Source organism: Bacillus rossius, chromosome 5, assembly GCF_032445375.1.
Source record: "Bacillus rossius redtenbacheri isolate Brsri chromosome 5, Brsri_v3, whole genome shotgun sequence".
In the NCBI taxonomy this organism is placed as follows: Eukaryota; Metazoa; Arthropoda; class Insecta; order Phasmatodea; family Bacillidae; genus Bacillus; species Bacillus rossius.
Window position 1 is genome coordinate 53,974,414 of NC_086333.1, and position 8,590 is coordinate 53,983,003.

Below are 8,590 nucleotides of genomic sequence, written 5' to 3' on the forward strand. Positions count from 1 at the left end.
ATAAGAAAGTATTCACAGCACGAACTTGATGCTATAGTATTTTTATACTTCTATATACATTATTTTATATTACTAATAATTTTATTCACGCTATGATTGAGTGAAAAAAAAAATTTAAATTACTAACTTACATGTATTGCTTAAAAGCTAGTAAAAAGCGACCATTAAATGCTTGTTTGTAATTCTCAACTAGAAAGATATTTCGAATATGTACCTACAACCAAACCGATATTGAGGTGACATCGTAAACAGAATAACAGCTACAATCACAGATGGTAGTACATAAATTATATAAATTGTTTCGACTCGTTTTCAAAATACTGTAACGATGTGATCTTTTTCGATTGGATCGGACAATTAGATATTTATGACACAGATTTGATGGTTGAAGACTAATAAATGCACCCACTGTAAGCATTGGCATAGCTAAATCAGTGTTAGAAAAGCTGGCCAAAAATTCAAGGAAAAAACTGGATAAAGATAGGGGATGAAAGATATTTATGGGGTCCGATACCCACCTGACTAGCGAATTTCGTTACAGGTATCAGCAAAGTTTTTGGCCTCAAGATTCAATACGCACAGGTTTGCTAAATACATTTAGATTTTTATTTAAGTTAAAATACTTCAAACTATTTTCAAAGTCTCAGAATTTGTTTTTCTAGTACAAATAGGAAAGTAGTGTCACAAACAATATATAGAAAATAATGAAAGAAAAAAAATGGAAATTCGTTAATCGTATGTTAGAATCCAGGAAACAAAAAGAAAATTTACCGCGATGAAAACTACCATTTATAACCATGTTGTTAGCAGAAGTTAAATCAAGTTGTTTCTGCTGACGTTTATGTTATCTAGCTGCATTACTAGGGTTTATAAGCTGCATTGCTTATGGGAGGGGCTTACTTATAAACTTAAACATATGTCCACAAGAAAACTAAATCTGGCCGGTATTCGAACCTGCTACCTCTTGCACTATAAGCGATTACACAATGATAGCCAGCTTCAAAACCATTATTAAATTGCATTTATTAAAGATAAAACTCAACATACATAATTACAATAAACAACAAAGTAAAACCAACTGAAAGTTTGTTAAATCTGTATGGGGAAATACGCTCTCAGCTCTAAGTTTCAAGCAACACAGTGCAATACTCAAATTTCAAAATAAAAAATAAAAAATAAAAATAAATTAAATACAGTTCAAATCAGGGAAGTCTAAATTAACAGAGTTTTTCAAATTATACTGCGACAAAACTCAAGGAAATAAGATAGAAATGTATTACATCAAATATTAAACTGTATTGTTTCACGTAAAATTAAATAGGTATTATTCTATTTCGATTAAACTCAGCTCATTGTCAATATTACTTTATTTTATTATTTTACTTCATATCTCGTTCGCAGCTTTCGTGTATTTGTTTCGTTTCCGTTGACGAGAATCCTGAGGTTTGACCGAAATTTGTTTACGCATTAATGCTTTTATATTAAAAAATACCCTAAGAGCAAATTTAATTCATAAAATAAAATTGAATTTTATTCCAAAAACTTCATTTCACCTTACTTCTTTTTACTAATGCTCACTCTGTCCCTTGAACCTTGACAAGTGTTTATTTTGTGTGATTAATCTTCAAGGTCAGACAGCAGCTTACTGCTGCATAATTAGACGGGGGGGGGGGGGGGGGCAATTCTGCGCGGGCTAACAGCAGGGGGTGCCAGTGGGGTGCGTACAACACAGGCACATCTACTGTACAGTCCAAGGTACGAGTGTTTTAATAAAAAGACATATAACAAAAAGTATTGCAAAACTGGATATTTTTTTGGGTGTTGCAAATCTCTTAAAAAATGAAATCTGATTTTATTTTACAGATTAAGTTTCAAACTAGCAATTAACAAAATCTGAAATTTTTTCCATTGAGGTATTAATGGTAGCTTTTATCAAAACAATAATGTATAATTCAAGCGACACTAATGGTGTGTGGATTCATTTTATAGTTATTTATACCACAACTTTATGAAAAAATAAAATGGTTGATATTTAGCAAATTATAATGTTCAACAATTTTCATCTCACTATATGTTCGACATAAATGTTTATCCTTCCATGAAGTTTAAAGTTATGTTCGAAACAATACAAGCTTGATGATTAGGTATAATTTGTTGAGGAAGGTGAATAAGTCTTTACGCACAAGGCTAAAAAAAATGACCCTTCAAGTCTTCAGGCCAAGCAAGCCTATTGATTAAATATACATATGAACAGCTGAGTGGGAAAAGGTTAATATTCCATATATACATGTTTTGAGAAAAATAGGAAAAACTGTTTGGTACGAAAACTACAGTTTGGATCAAAAACTTCACTATTGAGCAACTGTAAGTGTAAGTCAAAAAAGTAATAAGAAATAATGTTTGTAACCCAAATGCATAAGAAATAATGCATTAAAGACAAGATATTAATGCACTAAACATAATAAATTTATATTTGCACACATTTGAGGAAATTAATAGTCATATATAATATTTTGACAGCTGTGATGCATGAAGAAAAACTTTCTTCAAGGTAAATTAATATTTTATTATAATGTATTACACTTAACGAAACACTGGCACACATAATAAAGAGAAACGAACACTATTTACAAAGAAAATGCACCTGGAAACTACTTAAGGCAAAATAGCATTGCACGGAACGATATACATTGATATTTTGTAAACACTATGGCTGAAAAGTAATACTTTTAAAACAAACATGCACACTTCTTTATTACATGCAAAAAGGTATTGCACTTTAGCCAAAAAGTAATAATAATATTAAACAGAACATAATATGAAACAGCATGGTATATTAAACAGCACACATGCAAAACTCTAAGAAAAGGTATTTCTGCACAGAACACAAAGGTTTCGAATTTGTACACAGTAGGTAGCTGATTTCTCTCGAAAAGCTTGTTTGGACGTTGGACGACCTTATTTGAGATGGCATGCAAACTTAGGTAGGCCTTACGACCAACGTCAACCCGTGTGGTTCCTTTCATTGCAAAGTACTTAAAGGATGATGTGTTTTGTTTGGAGTTTTCTGACAATGGACGATGTCTACCAACATCGTATCTCTCCATCAATCCTAAAAGGTACCTACGTGTCTTGTTCATTTTTGGGACCTCCGCTATAAACAGTCGCTATTATGTTGCTTTTTTCTTCAACACTGAAGCCAACCATACATTGCTTACACAAACCACAGTCTGGGCCTGTCATTTTAGCCTCCACTAACAAACATTCACTCGTTTCAAACTCTTCACCCTTTATTCTTGGTATTTTCTGTTTTTCTTTTGAATGCATTTCTTTGTTTACCTTACCTCATTTTCTATTAGGCTCGAGACATTCTTCCTCTGAATCTGACATTTCGCACAGTATTCACAAAATATTAGTGTATTATCTTACTAACTGTATCAAAGCTGGCAATAAAGTTCACAACACTAACCTAACCTCTAAAAAGAACAACATACCTACATGTACACAACACACAAAACAATAGAATAACCGATGTAGTTACAGCCATAGAGGTCATAAAATTCATGGATGACATATATACACCAGCAGTGCAAATAGCATAAAGCAGTGCAATCATTTTTTTACAAATTGTAAAAACCTTTCGTATTGTAACATTGTATTATGTACACAATAAAACACAACCTGTATTTTGAAAGCAGAGTGCCATATTTTACCATTTTATAATTAAACATGCACTGAAGTTGCATAGATGTATATTCCAATTTCCAGCACAATATTGGGTGGAAGAAAGATAACATTTATATTGGGTGGAAGAAGGATACCATTCCTGGAATTTTATCCTTCTTCATCTCAATGAAATATTCAGCATCATTTTCAACAATGGCCTACCAGTGCAATATTATCCTTCTTACACGAAATGGATAAAGTACAATAAATACTACAAAATGGCTATCTCAGGTTCATTTCGCCATTTTGTGGAATGTTATCCTTTTTCCACTCAGCTGTTCATATGTGTTATAATTAAGTTTTCTCATAACTCCATCTGTTAAAACTTAGATATAGAACTCATTTGGGTGTCTGGGGGCGCAGCCCCCAATGAACGAAAGCGAGTGTGCATATACATATATATAAAGAAGAAACGTCAATGAACATAGGTGATGTCATAATATGCTTCCGTTATCACAAGAAAGTGTCCTGGCCTTGCTCAAAAAGATACACTGGCTCCCTGTAATGTGTGCTGACATATCAGAAATACAAGTAACTATTTATGCATAGTGATTTGTTATGTATTTTGTTCACACGGTCACCGGTAATCGTAGTACATTTCCTTGTACACGACCAAAACTCTAGCGATAGACAGAAGCGTATCAGTAAGTAATTTTGTTTAAGTTTATATCTATTCTTATGTCCTGCATATGTACCCAAAGTACTGACGTCATGTGAGATGCATTCTATATAACACCTGGTTTTTATCGTTACACGGTATTGTAAATGACGATACTGTTGGTGGAGTAGATGTAACACCAAACACATGTGCCAGTTCAATTTTTCTGATTCGATAGTACTTCATATGTTGGTTTTCTTCTATTTCACCTGCAGTTGCAACTAACGCTATGTAGAAACACAAACTCGAGCAAATCATGTTAAAGATTTATTTTCTCATAGTATTTACAGAATGAAATATTAGTATCCAAAGAACATTTTTTTTAAATGATTATGAAGAACAGTACATATTAAAATTAATTATCAATTTGTATGCTTAAAAAAAATCTTGTATTATGTTTACATATTGGGGTAAAAGAAAAAATTCTGTAAAATTAACTTTGGTTAAATGTGAGATTATAAATTACATCTTTCGAGGAAAAACACTTCTTTAAACAAACATATATTAAGGTAAGTGGAGTTTTTAACTTGTTACTCCGTGAACATCATCTTCTAGCTGACAATACACACACAGCCAGAATTAGAAATCTTCTTTTTTATTCATAGATGCATAACTCTGAAAAAAAGATAAAACATGTTTTTAAGCTTTACATTATTGTCTATTTTTATAAGAGATAGTCTGAGCATTAACGTATTTTGTTGGCATCCTCACATTATGAAAGGGTGGAAAATGTTTCATTGATATATATTAAAAAAAACAGCTTATACAGGCCTACCTACATAAATTCTGAAAACTGAAACACATTCATTATTGTAGTGAACCATAACAGGCATCTTGTTTTTAGTTATAAACTTATGTAACAGAATTATTACGCAAAGTAAAGTACTACGCATGATGTCAGTTATGTGAACAGAGTAAACATTTTGCTACAGCGTGCACAAAATGCGTCTTTCTGAAAATTTAGTTTCATCAGCTCCACTTAAAGAGGATGTGATTTCGTATAAAGTTCTAATTAATTTTAGGCAAAATCAAGTAAGTCATATAAACCAGTGCACGATATTAGATATTGTTGTGATAATGGTTTCATAAAAATAAAATATAAATAATTTATAAATCATCGTAGATGACACAAACAAGTACTAATGCGTAGGAAATCAAAATGCTCGTTATGTAATATTTTCATAAATTATTTTTAATTTTTTATATGTAACAACTTAGCACTTGATATACAGCATATGGTAGGAGGAATTTCGTGAATGGAACGGAATTAGATTTAAACGGAAATGTGTAAGCAAGGTGCTGCCATCTGTGGTAGTCTCAGAAATCTCTAAAAGATGGCGAACATGCGTGATTCATCCGTATATATTGCTATCGCGAACATCGCAGATTTTATGCCACGCATTGGTATTAAGATCTTTATAAAAGAAGAATTATACCTTAATACATTAGGTTAATATTTATAGTCATAAATCTTGGCATTAAATAGTTATGCCTTAGTTAACATTGAAATGTATAGATAGCGCAGATTTTGTCATACTGTAGAGACACACGAAATTGTTAGCTTACATACATTCCACGCCATGTTGAATAAAATAATTTTTACTGTTAAACCTTAAATTTTTAATCAGCTTAATAAGGTTAAAGTTTTTGTATGAAAATTTACTTACTGATTTCCGTCATATAGGCAGAAACCAATAAACAAACATATACTTACTTACTTAGTGTTATATTATAGGATTTAAAATGTTTCAGGTTTATATTATTGTATTGCCGTATAAATATAACTTCTAACGTGAGTACGAAAGTACAAACTCAATTGTTTAAATAGTTCAATTATAACACATAATTTAATATTTATTTTGAAATTATTAATGAACAAAATGGTTTACTTGCCGGTGAAGTGGGGAACTACTTCTACCCCCCCCCCCTTTTTTTTTATTGACCAACCCTGTTGAATCTTCACTCATATAATTTTTGTTGTGTAACATCTTAGCTCTCGGTATACGGCATTTGGTGGAAGTAATTTCGTGTATGGGACGGAAGTCAAGTAACATAAATGTGTTACCACGGTGCTGCCATCTGTGGCAGACGGGGAAAAAAAGTTTAAACATAAAAAGAAAACTTTATAATATTAATTGTTTGAAGAAAAAAATGTGCTTGAAGCGCAGAGTTAAAAGATAAGAGCAAAAGTAGTAAATGTAAGGAAAATTACAAATTAAGTTACTCGGTTTTAGCTCAATTTATCCTGAATATATTTAATAGCTTGTACATGGAATTTTAACTTTTAAATGCTGAACTACCGGTGCACCAGATAAAAAAATTTCTAAGCTATAAGTACGTTCATATTAATCTTACAATAAGAATACTAGAAGCCAACAAAGTTTAATACGCTATTAACATTAAAAAAAGCCAACAAAATTTAAAATATTCAAAAACTAACTGGGCCTACTAAATAAATACAAATTTTAATTAAGTGAATTGTTTAAAGACAATATAAATTTGACACGCAGAATTGAAATAAGATGAAAAATTATTCAAACGACAGGAAATTTCTGACCTAAGCCATTTTCATTAAATTGCTGAATAAATTACTCCAAACACAGCATAATTACAGTTGCTGGAGTGAGAGAAGGAAACATCGCCGAAAATTCCATTACTTCCTTGGAAACATCATGCGACCAAGTGCAAAAACATTTACATGGATGCCAATAATTAACACATTTAATTGAAATGCTTTCAATTGACAATCAAGTCTTAAATCTTGAATCCACATGCAGTCTGGAACATTCTCTAGTTCATTTCTAGGCTCGTAGAAAAATGTGTGGCGCAAGTTAGCCAAATCACTAGTGGGTGGCGGCTCGTTTTAACTCACCAACCTGGCCACACGAAAACTGGCTATAGCACGACATAGACATGGGCGATTGGGAGAAAGTCAAATCTGACGTCCAAATAAATTTAGTACAATTCAGTTAATCACAGCAGCGAGCTAAACTGACGTAAAGTTTGTCCCTGCACCCGCAGAGACGGGAAAACTCACACCAATTATGCAATTGTAAGTTCGTTACCTCAAAGTTATTGTTATCTGGCTATAGATGTTCTGGCAGTGCACGCTCAGAGCGAAAGGTAGCAAGCATACAGCGAGACGCGGTCTAGTCGTTGCATTTGCAACTGCTTCCCGGTACAGTTGCTTGCAAAATTCCTAGCAACTACAGAATTCACCAAAAAATGGTTTACTCACCACAAACTCACGAGTGCACGTCTTACTTAAAAACGTCTTACTTAAAACATAAAGCACGGCAGTAGTTAAAAACTATAACTCATAGCCGTGCTTGAAACTACTTGCGTAAAAACTTCAATAACTGATCACTGTTCATGAACGGCGGCTTGCAAAAATTTAATGCACTTTACAGGCTCAAAGCTTGGCCTAAAGATTTTTTATTCCTGACGCTTACTTATATTGCCTTTGACCACTCCCAGGGAAATACTAGGTGCCGTCAGCCAATGTGTTTCGGATGCTTGTCGTAGAACGTAGCGCTTCGAGCGCTGGTGGCGCCGCACAGCGTCAGGTAGAACAAACCACGCATGCGCGATAGTTTCCGTACGCCAACACACAGGTGTGCTTCAGGAATGCTCGAAGGTTGATACACTCAGACGCAAAAATAAAATAGTAGCAAAAACCAAATATTTTTTAGAACACAAAATATGAACGTAAAAATTTGAGAAAAATGAAAAAGACTATTTTAGTAAAAAAAAAAAAAAAATACTGAGGTGAAAGGCCCACCTCAATCTTTTCAAGTCATTTTACACTTTAAAATTTCACTCTGAATATCGAATGATTCGATAATCGACGTAGCTGCCCCAAAAACGAATTCTAGCTGCGGATGCGAAAACTGCGTGTGTTTTGCGTCAATAAATGTAGTTAAAAACACAATTTGCATATATATTTATTAACTTCGTCATTATTTTAAAGAATTCTACTTTAAATTCCGTGTCCGAGTTTCGTATTATAAGTGCATTTGCAACATGAAAACACAATAATTTGCTCGTTACCGAGGTTAGATGTTACACATCTCTGGCAAATACTGGTATATAAATAGACGCGTGTTTCTGTATATTTCACCTTGGACCCACAACTACCCAACGGAGTGCTCTTGTGTCTCCCATCGTGCACTATGGTGGTCGCGTGTCGGTATCTGTTGATGTGGG